General features: G+C 41.7%; 1 long non-coding RNA gene across 1 annotated transcript in view; it reads right to left on the reverse strand.

Annotated features, from left to right (window-relative positions):
- Nucleotides 1-3,730: 3,730 nt before the first annotated feature.
- LOC132247752 (uncharacterized) overlaps nt 3,731-25,958 on the reverse strand; it is a 30,128-nt gene continuing 7,900 nt past the window's right edge. Inside the window, exons 2-3 of the long non-coding RNA XR_009459144.1 lie at nt 10,255-10,347; nt 3,731-8,130 (exon numbers count right to left, since the gene is read on the reverse strand). This is a non-coding gene — a long non-coding RNA (uncharacterized LOC132247752). The remainder of the gene's footprint in view (nt 8,131-10,254; nt 10,348-25,958) is intronic.

Genomic DNA, 25,958 nt, shown 5'->3' on the forward strand with positions numbered 1-25,958 from the left:
TTCCCAGCTGTATTTTACACTAAAAGATCCAAAATAGGATTTCCAGATATAACCAGGAAAATTGAAGCAATGGAGAAATTGAGGAAAGCATAATGTATTACTACACTACTCTGACCCTTTTTTGAGCAACAGTCCATTATCTTTGCATAATGGCTACAAGATGAAGAAGAATGAAACAGTAGGATAAAATGCTTAGCATATGCATATTTGAAGGAAAGCAGAAATACATTGCAGTGTAGGGAATAAATTTACAGTGTGTTGAATTAACTCCATTCCCTAGAGATGCTATATCACACACAGTAATACAATACAATGAGTCCCGTTATTCATATATATAATAGGTTTTTTTAAAAAAGCTCAGAAGGTTTTTCATTACAAAGTTTAGAATAAAATTCAGATCTACATGTCACTCATTCAGACCCTCCACAGCAAAATAAAACCATTAAATATAGTTGTCCTTGTCTCTTGTCTTCTTAGCTGTTTGAATCCTTGGCTAGAGGTAACAGATGGATTTCTGTTTCCTAAGCTGTTCAGTTTGTGCCTCGTGGGTGTCTGTTTTTACCACTCCCCCTGAGCCAAAGGAGAATATTAAGCATATTCTTTGGAAATGATCATGTAGCCTAAAATGTAAAATTGAACTTGTTGCCTTCTCTTTTACATGTTCAAATATAACGGGGCTTGCTTTATTTTAAGACCATGGTAGAATTAGATAGGAGTGATTTAGGTGGCAATATTATAATTTATTTCTCATTTTATGCAGATCATTTTAGCATCTTTCTTAGCCAACCTCATTATAATTTCATGTTCTCCTTTGACTTCATACTATGCTTCAATGAACTACTATGCAATACATCATCATTTGCTAAACATTTTCTTCTCCTCTTCCTTGTCTACTCTCCCAATGCTGTGTTAAGCATCACTACAAACTAAAGTTTTTGGCATATCCAGATAATGTTTCCTTTCAGCTATGCAGAATGCATACGTTCACTTATTACTTTGTTTTCTCCCATTTGTTTTTCTCCATGTGTTTTTTCACCATATACTAAGGCTGTTGGCTTTTTGTGGCAGGGACTGTCTTACTATGATAGGTCCTTATAGAGCTTAGCACAGTGGAAGTTTTGAGTAATATTAAGACCTCTTAAAAATGTATTGTAAGTCATTGTGCAATAAATTCAGTGTTTAATTGAGTGACTTAAAGATAATATCAGTAATAATAAATGATAGAATAACAACATATGTTGCAGTCTTTGCATTCATCTTTAAGCACCTCAACATAAAAATATGCAGACAAAAATGGAAGGAAGACTGGAAAGAGCAACAAATGTGGAAAATGGACTGGAGTGATTGACATCTGAGGAAAGATTTACAGAAGAAATTATGAACAGTTGTTTAAACAATGACTTAGGGGAACCCTGGTAATTTTCTACCAGTATTTGAAGGATGTAAACATTGAGGAAAGAGAGACTAATCATTTTGCATGGCAGTCACTGATGATTTTAGGTTGCAGCAAGTGTCACAACACCTGCCAAAGCCATTGCCCCAGAAGTGTGTACCAGTTCAGTCATGCAAAAACCAGCTTTCTGGGTCAGCTGCTCCAAAGTGTAATCTCCTGTTGTGCATCCAGAGCTGCTGTGCCAGCATAAGGAAATATTGGATTAATATTCACCATTTCTCTGCTGTTTTTTTCCCTTCCCTATCAAGATGCTGGAAATGCTGCATGCTGTTTTCTTGTCTTTAGCTACTTCCTAACTCTTCTGTCTCATTTATATAATGTTCTCCAGCATCTGAGCTACCCAGATTGTTTTGGTAGATGCAGTTCTTCATGGTTTTTAGATTCATTATTTCCCTAATCTCAGACCCTGTATAGAAAAGCCCTTATGGAGACTTAATTAAAAGTAACAGGCACAAAATAAAAGCATTTTCTTTTCTTTCCTTTGTACCAGCCACAGATTGCTCCCTAGTTTGTGCCCTCCGTTCCATTTGAAAAAAGATCAGGGAAGAAATCATGATTTGTAACACTGGGATGGGCAGTGGCATGACCTGCCACTTAGGGCCATCTTTTGTGCCTTTGAAAACCTGTAAATGCTGAAAATACAACTTTCTGAGTAAAGAGAAACTAAAAGGGAGAGTGTATTGAGTGCTTTCCTCTAAAATGCACCAAATCGTGGCTACATTCCCTTGCAGTAAAATTTAAGTTGAAATGACTGAAGCTCAAAGGTTATTATGCTTTTCTTCAGCAGTCCCTTGGTGTATTTGCTAGGTGGTGACCTAAAATGTTTTTCAAAGGTTTGGCTCAGCCTTAACTCCACAGGCTCTAAACAGTGTCGGTCATGGGGTGGAGGGAGCCTCACAAAGAAATTTACAGACTCTGCTAAGAATTTTTGCCTTGAGTTGGAGCTGAGCAGCTGGATAGCTATCTGAGGTCAACTTGATCCTTAGAGCTTGTGACAGAATCAGAGTGAAAACAATCAAAGCTCAAAGTAAGTAATACACACATCCTCTTGTCCAGCACAGGCTGCCTCCTTATAGTATGGTTTTTGATGTGCAGTATGAGACCAGGCTTACAAATCTTGGGCTCCCCCTGCACTGGCAAGTAGCAAGCTCCCACGGGTGGGAGCCTGAGGCTGGGAGCCCCTGAGGTTGGGAGCCTCCGCTTGGCCACACCTTCAATTAATGTGCGATAGGAACCATCCACAAAGTTATTACACATTTTTGTGTATTAACCTTGTGGCTTATTCTTTGTTCTATCACACCATTAATTGTCTTAACATGTGGGTGGGTACTGGGTACTTAAGACATGATTTACTGGTTAATCGTGTCTTAAGTGTAACATGCACCAGGCAAAACTGTTTCATAGTCTGAAAACCTGCACTGTCAGAAAAGTCTTCCTGATATTAAACCTTAGGTTTCTTTTCTTTAAATTTCATCCCAGCTTTTCCTGTAGCTTGTACCACACTATGTAATTCTTCGTCCTCCTTCCAAAACCAGATGTTCAAATGTTTTTCTACCTTAGTATATTGATGTGTAATTAGTCCCATTGATTGTGCTGGGGTTATTAGTTAACAAAAACCTTTTTGGAATAATATATTAGAATCTGCCTTTAATGTTTCTATAATTTAGATTTCCATATGTCCTGCCTTAGTTATTGTGTAGCCTATATAGAAAGAAGCATTAATATTGTTCTTTCTACTAAGTTTATCTCTGTAGCATATTAATCACTTTTATTACCCCTCTCAATATATTTGGTGAATTACAGCAAAATAGTATTGTATATTGTTGTGAATAAAACTCCTTGATCCTCTTCAGCAAAATCAAAGATCAACCTCACTTTGTCATTCATGAACAATTGATCTAGCTTTTTTTATTCACAAGAACTTGCATAGAAATCAAAAGCATTGTGAATACTTGGATGAGCAAATATCTTTGACAATATTCACACTGAAAATTATGTTTTGAATAGGTAGTCTTATTTGCACAACAGATCTATCTTACTGTTCTAAATATTTGTGGATAATTGGGTCATATAATTGGGGACTGGAAGCTATTATATTAATTAGGTGATTAATCATGCAGCATAAACAGTTCATAATGACCATTTTTCAAGCCAAATGTAAGCTAAAATTTGTTCATGCAAGCCATTCATTGACCAATTGCAAAGACAATATAGACTAATCAAACTTATAATTTATTCAACACTTTTCTCAATACAGAAAAATATATTTATCAGGTATTTAATTACAAAAAGTAATTAATTTGGGGGTCCTTCTTTATGAAACAGTAACCAGTTCTGAAAAGGGCCAAATGAATGTATAGATAAATTAGGCACATGCCTAGGGCCCTAAGTGAAGAAGGGGCCCAGTTGTGCTTATTTCACATATTATAATTATTGAGTGAAAAAAAGGAATATAAATATACAGTATTAAGTAGGGCCCTACTTAGTTTGCCTAAGGCGCACTACAGGGTTAATCTGAGCCTGGATCCAAACACCTTAACACTAGAAAGCAGAGGGAAATTCTCTCCTTTTTCTTGTTCTACCATATTATATCTTACTAAACGCATCCAAGCTGCAGTGGCCATTTTGTATCACAAACATAGATCCAGTTGTTTGTTCACCATCACCTCAGGCCTATGACATTGCTGTTTCCATGGTTTCTGTTGCCTTTATATGTACTCAATGATTGCTGATAAATGAGTCTCATTCTATTGAGTGTATGTATATGCTCACATGCACTCCCTCTCTCCCTTTCTCTCATATGGATTGTTTACAAACTGGGCTAAACTGGTAATTCTTAAGCTAAGATTGATTGACTGAGCGAAATAGGATGATTTCAGTAAAGAAAAGTATTAGAAATGCAGGCCTTCAGGATGATGCATTCACTTATTTTTCTTCCTGAGCAATATTTTTTTTCAAATTGCCCACATTCATCCTACAACTTGGCTGCCATTATCAGCAAAATGCTCTGTAAAATAAGTCAGTGCTCGCAAAGAGCACACTCATATAAATGCTGCAGCTTGGCCACATGCTGAAAGTGATGGAACAGAAAGACATGGCAAGGAAAGTAGGTTACCATAATGAAGCCCAGCATATGACATCAGCCGACAATAATGTTTCCATCACAGTTTAGTAGTTCTACAGGGTTTTGACTAGTGAAAAGTTGGACTACATTGTTCAGATGACTTTTTCAGCAGCAGTAAATATTTCTTTTGACACCTCCTGATACCTCCTGATATAGTACTTTTGCAGTATATGGTGCAAACTGACTATGTGCTACTTAGAATAGTTACTGAGGAGAACAAAAATAATATATAACAGAGTTATTTCCCTAAATCAGTGCTGCTCGACCTTCCAGCCCCCCATGCCAGATGAGTGGCACAGGGCCATACAGTGGGCCAAATCCCATATGGTCAGTTTGTGCACCAGGTCCTATGTCAATCCCCACATGCCAACAACCCAACACCACATGCCAGATCCAGCCATGGTGTGACCCTGCATTCTGGTTGCACTGTACACCAGTGCAATCTAGCATGCAGGGCCACATCATCCAGCCCATGGGGCTTCCCACGAATCCAGAAGTTTGGCAGGGGGGAAGCAGTAATTAATGCTGCCCTTACACCCCTGCCACCAAATTTATAGACCCATGGGATGGATGACATGGCCTCACAGGCAGGACGTGGCCTCACAGCTGCCCCCCATCTACAGTCCCACCATGCATGTCTAGTGTTAGTCTCCTCCATGTACCACTGGCCATAGGAATAGAAGTCTTCCAGTAATATTAATAGCAGCAGACACATTTGAAATAGTGGCACTTTCTTATTGAACAGACTGGATAGCATTTTTGAACACGGGAAAAGCCATTCCAAGGAATGAAAAACTTGCTCTTTTTTGCACAAGATTTTTTTTTCAATTGCACTTTTGTTAAAGTGGTCCTCAAAACTGAATGTGTAAACCATTTCAATTTAGAGCACATTTCTGCAGCTCCTAGCTGTGATCTGTCAACCAATCATTAAAAAGTTTCTTTTCACCAAATGTTGCCATAGATATCCCACATTCTCGGTACTGACAGGGGAAAAGTGTTATTTCAGGTGCTGCTGTGGTAACTTTTAGCAAATGTCGACTGTTTAATGCAGGGGTGGGCAAAATATGGTGCACAGGCTGGATCTGACCTGTGAGTGGATGTCCACCAATTGATTGTATCTGGCCCACAGCTGCCCCTGTGGCACTCTGCATGGGGCCAAGCCCCATCCACTCCTGCCAGGGAAGCCTGCATCGTGCTTCCACCCATGCCTGATGACTCCGGCTCTGGCCAGCACACGCAGCTTCACAACAGAACAGCTCCCAGTCTGGCTGCAGATGCCTTGGTACTGCTCCGCTCCCTCCATCGCCAGCAACTCCTTCTCCATCTCCTGGACCTGCTGCGCTGCTCCAGGCAGTAGGTAGCACAGGGAAGGACTGCAGCCATGGGGATTTGTGTCGGGCACTACACACCGAGCCAGGCAGGGAACTATAGCCAGGTGGCTCCTCCCCCAGCACAGGGGGCTCTAGCTTCTGTTCCTGACTGCTTTTTCACCCACTCCATCCACCCCCCTACCCTCTCCTTCCCTACCGCTACCCCAGGCAACTCCCAGCATGTAGGCAGCCCTCCACACATGCACACATCCCCGAAAACACACACCTAAACTCCACACCTCCCATATACCTCCCAGACCCCCCCACACAACCCCCTCCTTCTCCCCTTCACATTTCCCCACTGCCCTACACAAAGAAGACTTGTTTTGAGCTATTATGCAATCACCTCTATATACGCTACTCAAAAAAACCTAAACTGGGACAAGAATTATTTTTTTAAATGAAATTAAAATATGTTATAGTGCATATTTGATTGTTCATATATGATTTGTTTTTTATCTGGTATCCAGGTTATAGCCATATTGGTCTAGAGGCAAAAGGAATCAAGAGAGCAGAGATCATAAAAGTTCTCCTAGGTAGAAATTAAAATTTATATTACACCGAAGAGCTTCTTTTACCACACCTTCAGCTCTCCTGTGAAATATGAATTTTCATTTCTACCTAGGAGAATTTTTACAATCTCTGCTCTCTCCTATGCCTGATGAAGGGTGTGTGTGCTTGAAAGCTTGCAGATAAATATAATAATTTGTTTGCAAATATCTAGTTGGCCTAATAAAAGACATTACCTCTTCCATGAGTTTTGATTCCTTTTGTTTTTTTATCTATAATTTGTTAACATGATAATTTTTTACAGATTTTAGGTGTGCGGCCCTCAACATCTCAACAGCTCACCAAAACTTAAGTGGCCCTCCAGCTGAAATAATTGCTCACCCCTGGGTTAATGGCCACTGCTAGGTGTTGTAGAAATTCCTCCAGCAGAAACTTGGCTTGGAGAGTCAGTACTAGAAGAGGTCCTTTACATGTGTTTAAAAATTAGCTAATTAATTTTAAAAAATGATTTAGTGCAGAACACTGACTGTAAATATTTTTCCAAATTGCTCAGTACCAACTGTAGTCTACTGGAATTGTAAGCAGTTTTTGGTACAGAAAAAGTAACTATCAACAGAGTACAAGTTGGGTGATAGGAAAGAAAGCAGGCAGAAGCATGCTTAACTAATTGCTGCTGTTTCCATACAATTGCAAATGTAACTCATTGAGAGACATAGGGGCTGGCCTGTATAGTTAGCAAGATGAGGTCAGAAAGTTGCCATACAACTGACTGAAAAAGGGGAACACAATTTAAGCACTGCATGGCTGAAGGGCTGGATTTCTGATGTGACATATTCCATGAAGTACATCTTAATTTATCCTCCACAAAGAATGAGCAAAGAATCCCTATTTCATAAATATACATAACAACTGATCGGAACAAGGATTCACATTTTTGCACCTTCTGCTTTAAACCAACACACGTTGCTTACTGAAGCTTGAATGTATTGCAGTGAGTGTGTAGAAATACTGTAAGCCTCAAACTCAGCTTTCATCACCCATCACACTCATCAATTTTGGTTCCTAAGAGTATATTGAGCAAGAATGCCAATTCACAGCAAATTGCACATGAAATCTGCTGATTGCTTATGCCTGCATAGCAAATTAAAGAAGTAAAATTTGTTTAAAACCTCCCCTGACAAATCTAAGTACTGGTGTGAGGCCTCTATATTTGCATTTATTCTCTGTTCTAAAATTCCTTTCTGTTACTCCATTTCCACCATGCTGGAAGCCAGTCTTGGAGCCCAGTCACCCCATTTCCTGTTGGGACAACAACAGTGATCAGACAGAATTGCTTTTTGCTTTAAAAACCAGAGAAACCAGCTTTGCTTTGGAACAGCTGGGAAGTACTTGTTAGGTCCTTTTCATTATGAAATGGCATTCAGCTGGAAGTCTGGAATTCATAGACACTGGGGTAGAATCTCATTTGCATGAATTTTAAAAACAGGTCACTTGCTGGGGAAACCCCCCCTGCAAAAGTTGCTTGGTGTGCCTCTCTCTGGAAGAAAGGGTAATCCCAGTGGCCATTAAAAAAACCCAGTAAACTCCTTTTTTGCTCATCAGTTCAGAATCTGATTATGACTGCTGCTCCTACCTCCTTCAGCGTTCTGCTTTTGCTGCACAATAACTTGCATCTGCAATAAAAATATACATAATAAATTCAAAGCTAAGCAAAAATCTGACATTCTCATTGGCTGAATGTTGATCTTAATCATCACTAAATTCCTTGTGGAATCAATAATTACACAACTCTAGCAGCTTTGGGATTTACATGAATAAGAGTGTACCACTGGCCAGTTGTAAAGTAAATAGATGTAAATTATGTTCAATTTTCCCACAAGTTAAACTAAGAGTCTTTGTTTAATATAAAATACTAAAACTATTAATTTACAGGCAAAAGCCAGTGCTTAGGATGTATTCAGCAGAGCTGTCTCTTCATGAAAGAATATGTCTGTATTATTGGATTTCTTTTGGCAAGGGTTCACAGCCAGAGTCCATTACAGCAATTCAAACTGTTTCCCTCTTTAATCCAAATTAACGAATGAATTGGTTAGAGGAGTCTGCCACTTATCTGACTCCTATGCAAGTACCCTTAGCTAATCTTGTCATCTGTGACCAGCAAATCTCACACTGGATTTCAGTCTTCACCAGACACAGAGCCCCATTTTTTTCTGTCTTGTCCTAGAAATATTTTCACTGCCATGAAATGTGTTTAGTTTCCTTTGTACAAACAAACACAGAGTGTGTCAGCAATATCTGTAGAATAATTCATTTAACCCTTTTCTGTTCCTTTATGTCTCTCCCTTGACCTGCCAAAAAAAAATCAAGTCATTTTATTTAGCATAGGCTAGCAAAAAGAGCTTTGGCCACTTAATTGGTCACTTAGCTTCCATTTCTTCAAAATTTGAACTATTGTCCTCTAGTTTGAAAAAGCAAATACCAGGCATCCTGCTGGGCTTTTGGTTGTAGCCGTGTTGGTGTAAGGACATAGGCAGGCAAGGTTCTTTGCGTAGATGTGATATATTTTATTAGACAGCCCGATTGGTCTAAGATACCACATCTACTCGAAGAACCTTGTCTGCCTAGTATCAAACATGTCATTCTTTGCCCTCCTCTTCCCTCTCCACTCTTTTTAAGTGTGAGCAATTTGTCCCACAAGAACAACTGTATGTTAAATACAGACCATTTCTTGTACCTTGTAGTGTAAGTATAATTTTGTAGCTGCAACGGTCCAGAAATTATGCAAGAAGCAAAAAGTCTTAGATTGGTATCTTTTATAGGATGAACTGTGTATCCTTTATCCTTGCTTCTCTTGCACCCTTGTGCATTGGACATTGTGTTTAATTACTCCAATGCTGTACTTCAATCTAACTCTCTATTCCAGCCAAAATGCATTTTACTGAAGTAACTGGCAACTGGCCAAAATATTAACTAAATTACATCAATCTAAATGGAGAAAAGTAATGGCTAATAAAGTCAAACTGGGTTATTTTATAAAAGATCAATTTTGTACTTAGAGGTAAGGAACAAAAGTTTGAAAATGTATATGCATAGAATCAGTGTCATATTAAAATAATAACAGGGCTGGGTGGCCTAAGGGGTTAGTAAAGGATATGAAGTTTTCTCAAATCTCAAGCTTTGTCTGCACTGGATTTGTAGCCACCTGTGAGATCACGCCGGCCAAACCCTATGATTTATACTGTAGTATAATTTGCCTCTGTGCAGCTGCTCTGGGTGGTTAAAATCCCAATGTAGATGAGACCTCAGTCACTGATTTGTATTTAACCTAGGATAATAGTAACAGAAAGTTGCTTACATCTGGTAGTTGATGGATGTGAAGGGATTTAACCCTGTCTAGTCCATACTGGTTCAATGTCCGGGTTCACAAGGGGGACATAACTAAAATTGTTCCTGGTGGTTTCAGCAGATAAACTACATTAACCTCTTCCTTCATGTGCTGAAGCACATTGTTAGCATGGTGCTGGTGAGCTTGTTCTACCATTGCCTAGTTGTGCTGTACCCATCCTGTGGGCTCACAGAGGGTGTCAGATTCTGGAAGGGCGACCCAGGCATTTTTCCTCAACTGGTATTCACTCTGAAAAGTCTCAGTAAATACACATGCAAATGAAATTAAGTTTTGCAAAGCTTCTTGAATTGACTAACAAGCGTTTTTGGCAACTATGTCATCTTATGCATCTTTATGGTGTCCACTGCTGAAAGCACCCTTTAAAAAGGTCAGATTGATATTGTATGAATACCTTTTTGCATGTGTATGCATTTTCTTGTTTTCTAATAGCTTGAAATAGATGCTGTGTCATTGCCTTTCCACATCTAGTTCCTGAGGACATTACCTAGATTAATTCAGAGAGAGAAGAGGCACAATTCTTTATTATATTATCACAGGGCAGAAAATGAAAATGCAATCACAGTGCCAGCTCACATATCTGCAGTTCCTTTGCTCCTTTACAGTGCATTTAGCCTGCTCTTGTACTCTTGTCCACTTAGTAGATTTGACAAACCCATGCTGTTCTTCACAGTGAAACCTCTGTATCTGGTGCTGCATGATCAAGATTTCCAGCTGAATCAGCGTAGGGGAGGAGAGTGAAAAACCCTATGTTAAAACAGCACATTCAGCTCCAAGCCGTGTTGACTAATCTAGCACCTGGGGGTAGCGAGGAGTTTAAATAAAAAGCTGAAAGCATCTTCCTAAGCACTCAAAAGGCAATCTTACTCCATCTTCCACCTCACAATCCCTCCAGGCTTCTTCATGAAAGAGCTATTTTCTGCTTAGAAAAAATCTCAGGCTCCAGGTACACATTGAGAGATGTGCTTCATCTGAAGCAGAGCTGTTCCCCCCCCCTCCCCCCAGTCGGCTCCCCTCCCTAGAGTCAGGGTTTCTGTCTATAAAAAGCTCAAACAGACTGGTAATTATGCATTATTAATTGGATCCCCATTGGTGCTGCTTCTTTTTCCAGTGAGGCTCAGCCTCCTGGTCTCTGTCTGACTGCACATGAATCAAGGAAAGATCATTTTAAAACTAATATGCAGGGTGGATTGAAACCAGAAGCCCTGAGGCCAGCTGCCTAGGATACGGACACAAGGTCTCCATTCCCTAGGGACAAACACAGTATGTGCCACAGGAGGTCTGCCAGATTTATCTGGGTTTGTTTTCCAGCACGGCATGTGATCAGAGCAGAAATTCCAGTTTCCCTGAAAGTACCTATGCTCAGATAACCTGATCCACCTAAATACCTGAGAGAAAAAGGTGTGCTAAGTATTTGATAAGGATTAAGAGACTGGCTGCTTTGTTTGGAGACCTTAATTTGTTTTTAAGGAGGCAGGGAAGGCCACTCTCTGTTTAACCTTTCATGTTCAGCTTACTCTTCCTTTTTCATTCAATTTTAAAATTTTGAGTTTAAGAGAGCAAGAGAATCATACAAGATTTCATACAAGTTGAAGCACTGAGGGCTAAGTGTTCTGGTCCACTTGGTGCTCTGGTCCACTTGGACTACATTTGGCACATGACCAGATAAATACAGCTTTAAAATACCTTTGTGATCCCCACAGTGCTGGAATGTCTGGCCATTCATCTAATCCCCAGCATAAATCAGAGCAACCTTGAGACCACTCTGCTTTATACACAGCTGCTGATTGCTCCAAAGACTGTTCCAAATGCCAAGGGTTGATTCTTCAGACATTCCCCAAGCATGCCTCCTTTTTAGATGCTGAAGGAAACCCCTCCCAACTAAAGTATTCTCCTATGTAAGGGGAATCATCATCATCAATCCTAGTGATTTTAAGCAACCTTAACAATGCAGAAGTTCAAGGCTGACCTTATGCTATTGAAACTGTAAACAGGTATAATGACATTAAAATCGGTGAGGCTGCACTAGAATGAAGCTTGTGGAAATGAGAAGAAAAATCATGTATCCTGCCACTGGTTTTACAAAATTCATAGATTCATAGATTGCTAGTCTGGAAGGGACCTTGGAAGATCATCGGGTCAAGCCCCCCGGACCAGGCAGGAAAGACAACTGAGATCAGGTGACCCCAGGAAGGTAACCGTCCAGTCTCCTCTTGAAGATTTCCAGGGTAGGTGATTGCACCGCCCCTGGAGGGAGCTTATTCCACAGTCTGGACACCCTAGATGTGAAGAAGTTTTTCCCAATGTTGAGCCTGAAACAGTCTTCCAGGAGTTTGTGGCCATTGCTCCTGGTTTTCCCCAAAGATGCCCTGATGAACAGTTGTTCAACGAGCCCTTGATGTATACCCCTGATGTAGTGGTAAGCCACTATCAAGTCATCTCTCAGCCTTCTCTTTCTCAGGCTGAAGAGTCGCAGGTCCCTCAGCCTTTCCTCATATGGCTTACCGTGCAAGTCCCTGATCATACAGATGGCCCTTCTCTGGACTCTCTCAAGTTTTACCACATCCTTGTTGAAGTGCAGCACCCAGTACTGGACACAGTACTCCAGCTGTGGTCTCACCAATGCCGAGTAGAGTCAAAGAATCACTTCCCTAGTTTTGCTGGAGATGCATCGATTGATGCGTGCCAGGGTATTGTTTGCCCTGTTGGCTACTGCGTCACACTGCTGGCTCATGTTCATACTATGGTCTATTATTACTCCTAAGTCCCTTTCATTCATGGTGCTCATCAGTTTGGCATTGCCAAGCCTGTAGGTATGTAAGGGGGGTGGGGGGACTGTCCACAGATGCAGCACTTTACATTTCTTGATGTTGAACTTCATTTGATTCCAATCTGCCCAACTTGCTAGCCTAAGTCCGCCTGTATCTGCAGCCTACCTACAAGCGTGACCCTCTTTCCCATAACTTGGTGTCATCCCCGATCTTGACCAGTGAGCTGTTCACCCTGCCTCCAAATCAAATATTAGCACATAAATGCCCCTACCTAATAGTATTGTACTTAGAACACCAACACATGCCATGTTGCATCTTCAACATTCTTTGTTAACATCACAACTCCTTTGTAAGGTGTCATGCCTACTTTACAGATGATGATAATGATGTTGAAAGAGATAATTGACTTCCCCAAGGCCACAGAGAGTCAATAGGATAGGGAGAGTTTAAATCAGAACTGCTAGCTCCCAGTCTTGTGCTAATATCACTATACTGCATATATCTCCTTTGCCTAACAAATGTGTTAAATATGCAGGTTGTTCTGTAAACTATAAACTTAGTCTTTCAGAGCACTATTTATATTCCTTTTCTAAATGCCATATGATATGTATATCCGCTGTGTATTCATTTTTGTAAAACAAGCCTCAAGCAATAGCCTGAGAAACATTTGCACTATATTGCCTGCATAGGTTAGGAAGTATTAGTTAGTACAGTATGTTCCCCACATATTTTATAGAGCAATAATGCTTTAAGAAGGACAAATATGGGGGGACTGGGACCAGTCAAGTAGTTGAACAGTCTTGAGCTTTAGCGTTGTCCTCTCAAGGAACTGTGGTATACAGTATATTTGATAGCAATGGGAAATCATGTAAAGTTTTGAATTGTCTAAGCAATTAAAACATGGACATTTATATGAAGAGGCCTGGGGGTATTTTATGAGCAAAAAACCTGAAGTAAGTTTGATTCCATCCTTGCTCTCCAAGGTGCTTTTCCCACCTTGTCATCTTGGACATAGACCTGATTCAAAATGGGGCAGTTTGAAATCAGAACCCAGATCTAGGCAACCTCTCTTTTCCCAGATCTTGAATTCAGCATCTCACAGGGCTTGAGAGACTGGACCTTGGACCCATCTGGAAACAAGGGCATGTGAAATCTTGATTCCATTGGATTGATGACAGTTTTTGTGAGTTCAAGATGTACCTAAGGGATAATTAGATCATGCAGACTGATGTGCTCACTTACATTTGTGTATTAATTCTGTTCTAATCCCTTCATATACCAAGCATTGGATGAAAGGGAGAGCAAAGCCAGGATTTATCAGAAACGTGTATGTCAAACCACTCTACACTGCTGAAAGGGAGAGTGCCAAGTTTGTCCATATTGCCACCAAGGTCTGTCACCTTTAGAGGCATGGTATTTCTGAGCAGATTACAAGAGATGGAAAGTCCAGCTGCTTTCATAACAACTTGCATGCATGAGTAAATGCCATATGGCTTGGTATTAGCACACTATCTGCATTAGGAGATTGATCCTGCTAGGTCACAGCCACCTTCTGCAAGCTGTTCAGTGCCTCCTCTCTCACATCATGGTATCTGAGGGTACCTAATGTTTCCTAGGATTAGGCTTTTCTGTAATATATGGGGGCTCATCTATATATGGAAATTGACTGGAAGATCTATTATAAAATGAACTATTCTCTACCTGGTTGGCAGCATAGCTACCTGGGTGGAGGCTCCATTCAAAAATAAGATTATTGTTTTCCAGAAAAATGGAAAGTGAATTAAAATGGGATTCACTTTCCACTTAAAATGGAACTGATTTTAGGCCACTTTTATTTTATAAGAATATTCACAAATGCTTAATCTGGTTTAACTAATTCTGTAGAAATTCACCTTTCAGCTGGTGAATTTTCTTTTGTAGCCAAGCCCTAGGTTTTTATTTCAATCCTTGTTTTAAAAGAGACTTCTTTCCAGTTTGAAGCATTTTGAGGCAATCCAGATGATTGCCATGGTGACAGCTGATGGCCAAGAGGGAGGGGGGAGTTGATAAACTGCAGGCTTCTCTATGTTCCCTGTGATCTAAGGTAGTACGACTGTTCTCTGGATTAAAGTGCAAATGTTTCTGAACTGTATAAACAGGAAGTCATGTAGCGCTTCACCTCCTCTGCCTCTGCCTGTGTAGCACTGGGAAAGTGGTGATGGCAGAAAAGCAGTGATAGAGACTTGTGGCTGGCTATTCACTAACAAACCCCAGTGAACACGAAACGATATCAGCCTCATTATCACAGTTTAAAACTGATCATGATCAATATACATTTGTTTCAAAAGCAAAGGCACTTAGCTGCCTCCTAAAAGCGTATGTTCAAAAAAGAAATAGGCAAGGCTTAACTGGTTTTTACTGTTAATGTAAGCATCAGGTGTAAGGTGCAACCTGTTTTTTCACACATTTTGAAAATAAAGAGTGTAAGCATGACAAAGTACAGATACTTCATATGCTAAGTTGTCTTCTTTGGCAGGGCAGTAGTAAAAGAAACAGGTAATTTGGAGCCAGGCAAAAGATTACAAAAGATTTATTTCAGGGCTTGTTTATTTGATTATTCTTTTTCCTGAAATTAAATAGTTTCTTACTTAAATCATTTTGCATCAAAAGATCCCAATAACATGAGGCACCAAGCACTTTTAACTTTTGGAGGGACTTTGTGATGCCACAGAAAAGACCTAAATGTGTTTGTAAAACAGCAAAATAATAAAGATTCCATTTCTATTAACATTTATTAATTCCTCGGTAGTTGAACTCCCCTTCCCTCCCCCCAAGGAAGCCTCACTTCATTTCCAGTATTAATCACTTCTAGGAAAGTAGAGAGTGTTGTGTGACTTCTTGGCACTGAGCAATAACCCAGGGAGCTTGGTTCTTTTCTAACAATAACAGGCATCCATTTTCTTCTTTTGAGCAGCTACAATCATTGCTGAAACACATCTTTAAAAACAGGAAGTTTTACAATGATTTTCTAGTAACCTCACCCTTTCTTGTGAACCAGCCCCTGACTATGAAGCATTTACTTTGATTCAAACCCAAATATTATAAGATCGAAACTTAGGTATTTCCCATTTTGATTTAAACATATAAAGGGAGCACTTTAGAAATAACTTTTCTCATGTTAGTTAACTCATCGCCCATGCAAGGGCATACAATATTATATCCTTAGAAACATGACACACAGGAGACATTAGCATATAACATGAGTTTGTTTATGTTTTAGTTTTTATGAGGGTGATGGGAGAGCTTGTGCACTAAGAAAATATTGTCCTAGGTGAACATAGCAGAAAAATGCTGAGAATGGATTTAATGAAACTACAGCAGAGACAGCTTATTTAACTGTGTAAGCAACAAGTAGGTTCTTCAGACTTTAGTGTTTAGCAGCAAGTCCTCTCTGTATACTATCACAGCAAGCTCCTAGCTGGAAGAGTTTCATGTTGCAAACTTGGTTTTAAGATTTATTTACTCTCTTATCGATATGTACTATGAACCATAATTGAGCCTGCCTAGTGTTGTCCCTTGTTACCTTTCTATAAAATGAGTCAGTTAATGAATGAGTTAGACTTGAGACACCCTTGGAAAATACAGGCTCTTAATTTCACCTCTTTTGCCTACAGAAAAATAATAAAGCTGTTTTTCAGGGGCAAAGAACTCACAACTACAGATTTTTCCTTGAAATTTCTGGGTTTGTCTTGTGAATTATATTTGCAATGGTGCTTAGATTGTGTGGCACTCTATGGCACCCTTGCAAAGATCTCAAAGCACCCCAGGGTGCCATAGGCAGACAAGGTTCCTTGGGTGAATCTGATATCTTTTATTAGACCAACCCAAATAGTTGGAAAATTATTAAGCAAGCTTTCGGGTTCAAAAACCCTTCGTCAGACTAAGGAAGCTTCAGCAGTTGGTGTGTGCTCTTCCTGGATGGAATGAAAAGTAAAGAAGCCAGCGGCTGGGCTGGTATGCATACAAGACAGGTAGTCAGTGAAAATGTAGATTGAAGAGTCAATGGATGAGAGACAGGTGGGGGGAGGGGGGCAGAGAGAGAGAGAAGGGGGATGAAAGTGGAGAGATACCTGTGGAGTCAGATGTCAGGCAGGTTATAATGTGTCATAAATCCAATGTCTATATTTAGTTCATGATTTTTGGTATCCAGGAGGTTGATGAAGTGGAGTTCATAGGCTCATCTCTGGGAAGTGTTTTGTAAGTTTCCTTTGGGGATCAGAACTGAGAGATTGGAGAGAGAGGGTGCCATGGGACTCTGGTTGAGAATCACTGTACTAGGCCAATAGAACACACCAACTCACTCGTGCCCCAGCAGAGCCCTTCCATATTTGCTTTGACTCTTGAGAATGCTGGCCCCTTGCTTCGGGTGTTTTGGTTTTCAGAATTGTGATAAGTGATAAGGATGAAAAGACATTATGGATAAGGTCTAAAATGGCATTAACTTTACTTTCATATGGCCATGTTATCCATATTGAGTAGTCTCCTGCCAAAAGGGGATTGGAGAATAATCCACAAGTTTACTGTTAAAAATTTTAGCAGGGGTATTCAGCTTCACATTTCTGGGTTTAAACCAGTCTTTAGCTGTTAGAGATAAGGATGATGACTAACAGAGTATTTGGTATCTGTTGGGCTCTCACATCTTCCCTCTGGAACATCAGGTACTGGCCACAACTAGAAACAGGATAGTGGCCTGTCTGGATGAGGGGTCTGACTCAGAATGGCCATTCTGTGTTACAGGGTGACTTCTTGGGGACTACTATGGCCTAGCTTTTGCATCAGTGTACTTCTGCATCATGGTACCTCAACCAATGCAAGCACCCAGGAGACTGAAGCAGTGCATGATTTACGCACTAACCCACATCAGGACATACCCAGAGCAGTGAGTCTGCCTCGTGCTAATTACCCTGTTTAGATAGCCTGTTTGCACATGCCCCCAACATGGATAAATCAGAAAGTGCTACTTCGGTAAGGCTGGCAGGAAAGGAAACTTGAAGCTCTTATCCCTTTTTTCTATTGCTTTGTATCCTAGATGTCGTGGAAGCTGTTATAAGAAGTGAAATGGCCTGGTGCTGTGCACAGGCTATGTCCTGGCTAGGAACTTTGTAGTCAGCAGCTGTGTATGACTTTTGTCATATATAAAGTAACATCTTTAGTGCTTTTCTTAATCCTCTGGTTTATTTTGCTTCTGATATATCAGAGGCCAGTGATATAGCTGAGAAAACAGGAGTGAAGGGCATTCTGATTTAAAATCTGTTATGAACACTATTCTGCGACTCCAGACTGAAGAGTGTTATGTAAACTGTATAATCAAGAAAACAGAAAACAGTTTGCCTACAGCAAACATGATACAATCTCTTTCCCAAATCTCTCCAGATTCTGCAGTATAATCCCAAACAGAACTAGAAGGAAATATAGTAATGAGCTATACTCTGTAACATTCACAAGTCACTTAAGAAGGAGGGTTTGGCTGCAGGTCATGGGGAAGGCAAGTAGCATGGTCTGGGAAAGCAGACTGTAATAACCCTAGGAAGCAGTGGGTTGGAGGGAAAGACCCTTTCTTTGTTATATTCTCCCATTGCTCTCCTTGAAAGCTTGGTACCCCTGTACTGTTAATTTTGGTATCCCATTACTGTTAATTTTTTTCAGTATCCAATTGACTGATGTATCTGCCAGAATTCCAAACTGTGGATTAGTCATTTTCCTAGTACCAACCACGGGAAAATGTGCGCAATGAGCCATATACTAAAAGCGGCCTCTAAACTTGCATGTCTACCAAAACCTTTGGTGCTTACATAAGTTACAAATATTGCCATATTTTAAGACAGCTATGGAGAATCAAGTAAGGTGAAACAAAGGTGACTGCAGTTGACTGGTCACTACAGACAAAAACCAACCATGTTCATCATTGTTCATTATCATTTATTGTATGATCTGTAGTAGGGTCTAGACACCTCAGTCACAGCCCAGGATTCTGTTAGGCCTGGTGCTTTGCAAACAGAGAATAAAAAGAACTTCCCTGCACCAAACATCTTGCAATCTAATACAAGAGGCTGGGGGGTGGATGGATACAGGAGATGAATAGGAAACACAAAGAAACAAGAGCCAGTATGGGTCAGCATGTTAAGCCCTGGCATTGACTTCCTTGTCATGTCTTTTGCAGGAGATTTTTAAGGAGGGATTTAAAGGACAGCACTGAAGTAGCTTTGCAGAGGTCGTATGTGAGAAAGCCTAAAAGTACTCTTTGGAACTTTTGACTAGTGGAAGATTATGCAGATTAGAGGAAGAAACTGACTTCTCAGAGGTGACTGGTAGTGTGTAGTTGAAGTGTAAATAGCCTTGACAATGAGGACAAATATTTTGTAATTGAGGGGATGTAGCTAGTGGACAAATACAAAAAGTGGGCTAAGATGGCCTAAACGACATGCTAGGAAAGGGCCTTAAGGATTGATTCATAATTAGTGGACATGGTAATTTGATTGTATTGATCTTCATAATTCAGTTCTTTTGCTCATATATTTTATATCACTCAGCTTTTAACATTGCATAAGATCAATGAAACAAGGAACTGGGTGACTTCTTATTTCTATTTCTCCCCCCTCCCCCCACCTTATTCATTAGTGCAATAGCTTGTTCTGTGGTATTTTGCATACAGTAGCACTATGGTAGCAACTACAGTTGCATACAGAACCCCATTCAGCACTGGATTTCCTGTAATGAAATTCTGAACCCTGCTCTCTGCAACGTTCTCTCTTCAGCTCCCTAGATTGGGAGCAGAACTAGGGAAGGATGCCTGAGGTAGCAGAATTATTAGTGGCGGGAAGGAATAACAGCTGCTGCCAGAGTTGTGCAATTGTGCCAGTTGCAAGGTGGTGCCTGGAAGTCGCCGTTGCCCCATGCATCCTGCTTACCTGAGGGCCAAGATGCCTTGTTATACTGCTTCCCCAGACACCCAGGCAGATAACCTGTGAGATCGTAGAATCATAGAGAAGTAGAGCTGGAAGAAACCACTGAAGATCATCTAGTCTAACTAGGGTTACCATATTTCTAGTTCCAAAAAAGAGAACACATATCATGTGTGGGGTGAGGGAGGAGGGATATGACTGAAGGGGCAGTGATATGGCAGTGTCCTGCCCCTGGCCATTCTGTTGCCTCTAGCTCCCAAGCCACAGCCCCTGCAGCCCTACTTCCAACCCGCAGAGCCCAGCTCTGCCAGTGCCCCTCATTCCCAAACCACAGTACCCTGCCCCCCTGGTCATGCTGGTTCCCCTCACTCCTGACTCGCAGCCCCTGCTCCCCCCAGCTCTGCCTCAGAGGTCACAGCTGACCCTGTCTGAACTAGGCCGGGCACAGTGGCTCGGAGTGAGTCTGACCCCAGCACAGGCTGTTGGGAAGAGGAGGAGAGGCTTGTGACACCCTCCTCCCTGGGCTGGGGCTACCATGCCAGGCCAGGAGGCCTGGCTATGGCCTACCTCCCTCCTTTGACCTTCCTTCCCTAACATCTTGCCGCTCCGCCCCTGCAAGCACGGGCACCAGCCCCTTTGCTGCTGGCCTGGCCACAGCCCTCAAAAGCACCTGACCCCCCTTCCCCAGCTGGAGGGTGCAGGCAGGACCCCCTGCCCTGCCCCAGCCCCCCAACCCAGACTTACCTGCCTGCAGCTCCTTGCCTACAATCGCCCATCCCCCTGCTCCCACCAGCAGACCAAAGCAAAAACCCAGACATTTGCTCAGATTTAAAAAACCTGCTAGGAAGGAGATAGGAGGATGCAAAAAGAGGACATGTCTGGGAAAATCCAGATGTATGGTAACCCTAAGTCTAACCCCCTGCCTGAGGCAGTATTATCCCTATCCAAAACCTCCCAAGCAAATCTTGTCTAACCTATTACTAAAAGTAGACATGCAACCCTGTCACATAACCAGAAAACCTAACCTGCCACAGGTTGGAGATACAGAGGGACAATAGCAGCCAATGTCCTGCTGCCCCAAGAGTTGTTAAAAAATATGTTTGAGAGATCCAAGGAACAGGGCCACTCCATCTGCTTCAGAGGAAGATAAAAATGCCCACAGTCTATACCAATCTGACTGTGAGGTAAAACCTCCTTCCTGACCCCAAATATGACAACCAGTTTGACCCTAAGTGGAGGGGCAACACCCTCTAGCCAGGAACTAGTGGACTGTAGTTCCAGAAAGAGTACTGATCTCTCAACCAAAATCCCCAGCTTTGGCTGCAGACAACATTCAATGCTTCTGAGGCGGGCAAAAAAGAAACCCTCACAGGTGTAGTAAAAGCAGGGGGAAAATTCCTTTCTGGCCCCCTGAAGCAACAACCACATTCCAGAACTATGGGAAACACCTATAGTATTTCAAGAGAACAGGCCTTATGAAGAGAGGCTAGAAGCTATGGGATTCTTCAGCCTGGAGAAGCGCAGGCTCGGGGGTGACTTGGTGGCAGCCTAATACATAAGGGATGTGCATTAGGATCTGGGGGAAAGCCTGTTCACCAGAGTGCCCCAAGGGATGACAAGATCCAGTGGTCACCAACTCCCACAAGACTGTTTCAGGCTGGACATAAGGAAAAACTTCTTCACTGTCCATGCCCTCAAGGCCTGGAATAGACTCCCCCCAGAGGTGGTGCAAGCACCTACTCTGGACACTTTTAAGAAACATTTGGACACTTATCTTGCTGGGATCCTTTGACCCTAGCTGACTTCCTGCCCCTTGGGTGGGGGGCTGGACCCGATGATCTTACAAGGTCCCTTCCAACCCTAATGTCTATGAAATCTATTAAACCTATATATAATAGGCCTGTGCGAAACTTCGGTCATTGATTTGATTTGGCAGAGATTCGGCCTGATTTGGCAGCCGAATTCCAAATCTGAATTGAATCAGGAGACCCTTTAATCTCTCTGAATCAAATCGTAACCCTCCCAATTGATTCGGAGAGATTCAGAAAGATTTGACAATTTGTACATAGACACAGCTTTAAATGTTTCTACATACCTCAAGGTACCAGGTGGCTAGTGAATGCTGCAATGCTGGGGCAGATGGAGCATCCCACAGGAGTGCGGAGGGCTCCCCAGCATACTCAACAGCACACCCAGAAGTGGACCAGAAGAACTTCCGGTCCACTTCCGAGTCCACCAGGGAACGCACTGGTGCCACAAGCCCCCTGCCCACCCCCCACTCCCCCAGCCCCCACACGGGTGCCCCGTCTGGGCCAGCTCTGGCTCTTTAAAAAAAAAAACCCAAGAAAAACCCCAGGACTCACCACTCCTGCAGTGGCCTTGGAGCTTTGCGGGGGCTCGTGCAGAGCCCCCCACATGGCACAGGGCAGCAGGGGGGCAGTGTGGATCACCCCCCACCAACAGGAACTAGTGAGTTCAGGGCTTTTCTTGTTTGTTTGTTTTTTAAAGGGCTGGAGCTGGCCTGGGCAGGGAACCCATGGGGGTCTGGGGGAATGAGGGGGAGGTTGGGGGCTCTTACAGAGCCCCCCATGCAGCATGGGGCATTGGGGGGCAGTGGGGCTCTCCCCCGCCCAGCAGCACCTGGTGAGCCGGGGCTTTATTTTTCCAAAAAGCTGGGAGCTGGGACAGGCGGGGCAGCCATTGCCAGGCTGGGGGAGATGGGCTTGGCTGATTCGGAGATTTGGAGATTCAGCAGCAGCTGAATCTCTGAATTATATTTGGCCAAATTGATTTGAGACAGTGATTCGAATCACCGAATCAAATCACTGTCCCCTGAATCGGCCAAATCCGAAGCGAATACTAACCTCTTGCACAGGCCTAATAAATATTAAGGTGGTACAAATCCTTTGACTACCAGCACAGCTATTGTAGGTAGACAAAACCAAAGAATCCTTATATTTCACCATTTTTCTCCACACTGGCTGCATCTACAGGAGACTACTAGTAGCATGTTACTACTGTGCAATAGCATCATGGGGCACAAAACATAACACAATGCCACTGCACAGTAGTAATGACCTACTGCATAGTCAGTGTCACCACAAAGCCGTGCAGAGATGGCTATGCAAGTACTAAATTACTGCACAGTAACAACTGCACAGTCAGCATCTCGTGTAGATGCAGCCACTAAATATTGTAGTACTTTATTTCATGAGCAGTCTTGAAATCAAGGTAAGGGTGGTGAAATCTATCCACAGTTAAAGAGGATACAATACAGCCCCTCCCATGAATCCAAAGAGTATTGCTATCATCATTTTACAGATGGAGAGGCTGATGTCTTGCTTAGTACTAAATCTAGTTTAGTACAGTTAAACTGCCTTGTTATGCACAAATTCCTGCACATTCACTTCTATTTTAACTGAAGGTTAGTTTATTTTGATTCATTTAACCCTGCCCTGATGTATTTAAACTAAACTCAAAAAAGTTTTGTTTTAAACTGAAAGCGCTTCCACAGTCTTTTGCACTGATTTAACTGAATTATTTTAAAATCCCAAGTTAAACCAATGCAACTCTCTGTTAAACAAATGCTAACGCACAGCACGAGTGATCTAGGCAGCTCACCTCAGTAAGTGGCAGGACCATGATTAAACGTTAGAAGTTCTGTGCTGGGTGCTCAATCCATTGCTTTATTTTATTGTACCAATATGGTGAAGGGAAGTTTGCCTGGGCCCTTACCTCTTCAAACTCCTTCAGCTGCCTGTGCTCTCCTAGAATGTTTTCTGTATTCTTAGCACCTTATCAGATGGAAGAAAAAAAGAGGCTAATGTAGTGTTGAGAGTGATGTTTACACTAACACTTTGCTTGGTCAGTTTATAGAAATAGGTAAGAAATGCACTTAGAGTTCCCCTCTTCCAGGAGATGAGGAATTTCCTGTGATGAATAGTAGCAGAAGATGTATGCATTGCATTGTTCCTTTTAGTAAGTCTTCTCGTTCCCACATTACCAAGAATAGGAATGAAACCTAAGAAAACCAATTTGGAAATACTGAGGAAATACTCAAAATTTCAGCATAGCACATGTTGTTTTCTCATTAAAACTGGCCTTTTATTTTTAACCACCCTTAAGGTCAATAGTTTCTTAGGTGCTATCCATGATCAGAGAGATGTAGTCTGAAGATACAGAAGACAAAGTATATTTGCACCTTCTGGACTAACCCAAGCGTGTGCGTATGTGTGTATCTCCTGAATAAATATTTTAGATCTGAGGGTGAATACATATTGGTTAGTCTATAAGGCTCAAGCCTACCCTGCCTTTTTTAGCTGTTGTTTGTGGCAATTCTACAAAGAAACACTTCGCTATTATCTTGCTTCACATTGTACTTTATAGCTGAGTCTTGTTCGTCAATTTGACATTAATTTCTATTACAAATGGGGGAGCACTGAATTCTTTGTCAGATAATGGAATTTCTACATTTGTGTTGGTTTTTATACGTTAAAATCTGGGCCTAGCACAGTATTTGCTATTGAAGCCTTTGACTGCTACATCTATCCAGATATGACAGGGATGGCAAATCTTGGAATTTCATACCCAACACGGCCTCATTTGTAGCATAGCAACTACTAGGATTCTCAGCAAGAACGGCAGAGGTTGCATGCTGTGAGCCACCGTATGACACTGTTCACCACTCAGGAAGAGTGAGATTTTGAGGGTGATGACAACGGAGGGTAAGAATCAAGTATATGCATCCAAAGAGGATGGCAAGAAAAATACACAAATACGTCTGTACAGGAAAAAAGAGCAGGGAGAAGTAGATGAATGGATCAAAGAAGAAGGGAAAGAAGATGCAGATAGGGCCAAGGAGGGACAAAAAATGAGTGGGAGAAATGAAAGATGCCACGAAAATGAAGGAGACAGTGTTTAAAATTGTCACATAGCAGTGCAGCCGCACTGCGGTTAGACCCATCCTGCCTTTTACACAGACCTAGGCGTTGTTCTCTGGCACAGTCTCATATGCCATAGATCAAATGTGAGCCCTTCCTGTCACACTACAGTGACACCTTTGTTCTTCTGGTCTCCCAGACCAGATCCACCTAGGTCTCCCAGACCAGATCCATCCTGCTTAAACAGTGCAAGACAATACTCCTGGAATGGGGCCCTTTAGGCAGGGCAGCTCTTGGAAAATAAAATAGAAAATACTCATGTGCAGAGGGCACAGCTGACAGTCATGGCTGAGCATAATCTCAAAAGCAAAAGCTTTCCAATTACTCATCACTTTTGAGCAGTTTTTCACTCAGGTAGCCTCTGACAAAATGTGCCAGGGTAAAAAGAGAGAATGAGCATTTTACTGTTAGACAATAGTAAATTGCTTACTGGAGAAAAGAGCATTATGAAGCTGTGTTCATTTATTATTTTTATTTTTTCACTTCAGCATTTCTAGCAATCACATTAAAGAAAAAGGCAGCTGTCTGAAACAAACCATGATTGATCTAAAGACTTAACTAGCCTCACCAAAACCCTACAGACTAGTTATTGCATCCTCTTGACTATTTACTATTCCAGCAACCTCCCTTAGGCACAGATCTTCTTTGCTTGAACTGTCAGATTTTTTTGCTGACAGTTTTACTCTGATAAGCAAATGTTCAGCTTCCTTAGCTGAGGCCTTTCTCATTTCTTTGGTTCCCTTTTTCACTGGCCTTAGTTCAAGGGCTGGCCTCAGGGCAGGGCATATACATAAGTGGTTACCCTAGGTGCTATGTGGAGCTCTGCACATTAAAAAACCCCACAAGAAGTCATTTTTTGAACCATGGGGCAGAACCTCATTTGAACATTTTGTGCTTTTCATAGATTTCATAGATTTCATAGACGTTAGAGCTGGAAGGAACCTTGGAAGATTATCAAATCCAGCCCCTTGTCCCAGTGGCAGGAAGTCAGCTAGGGTCAAACCAATTTTAATTAATTGGTTAAAATATCTGTACAGTTAAGTGATTGAAATACCCTATTTATTTTGTGGTATTACTTTGCAACAGTAATAAATCACCAGACTGTTAACTGTCTAAGAAGGGTCCTTATTGTACTTTTGTCATAGGCACTGCAATTTGTAGGACCAGTTGTGCCTCAGTTATGTAGTGTGGTAAGATGCAGTAAGAAGGGAGTCTCTCCTATGCCTCATATGCATATTGATAGTAGGCAAGGATAGCTTGGAAAGGTGACATTCGGACTTGCCATTCACCTTCCACAAATTCAGCAGTATGTTTCACTCCTATTCTGATTACTCAAGCAGTCTGTATTCTTGCAGGGGTTGAAATGAACTTCTGCCTCTGAAATACTGGGTTAGACTGTGCTGCCAGCTGCACCAGTGCAAATCCAAAGTCACTGGGTGACGCTGA

The sequence above is a fragment of the Alligator mississippiensis genome, chromosome 1 (assembly GCF_030867095.1).
Source record: "Alligator mississippiensis isolate rAllMis1 chromosome 1, rAllMis1, whole genome shotgun sequence".
Classification (NCBI taxonomy): domain Eukaryota; kingdom Metazoa; phylum Chordata; order Crocodylia; family Alligatoridae; genus Alligator; species Alligator mississippiensis.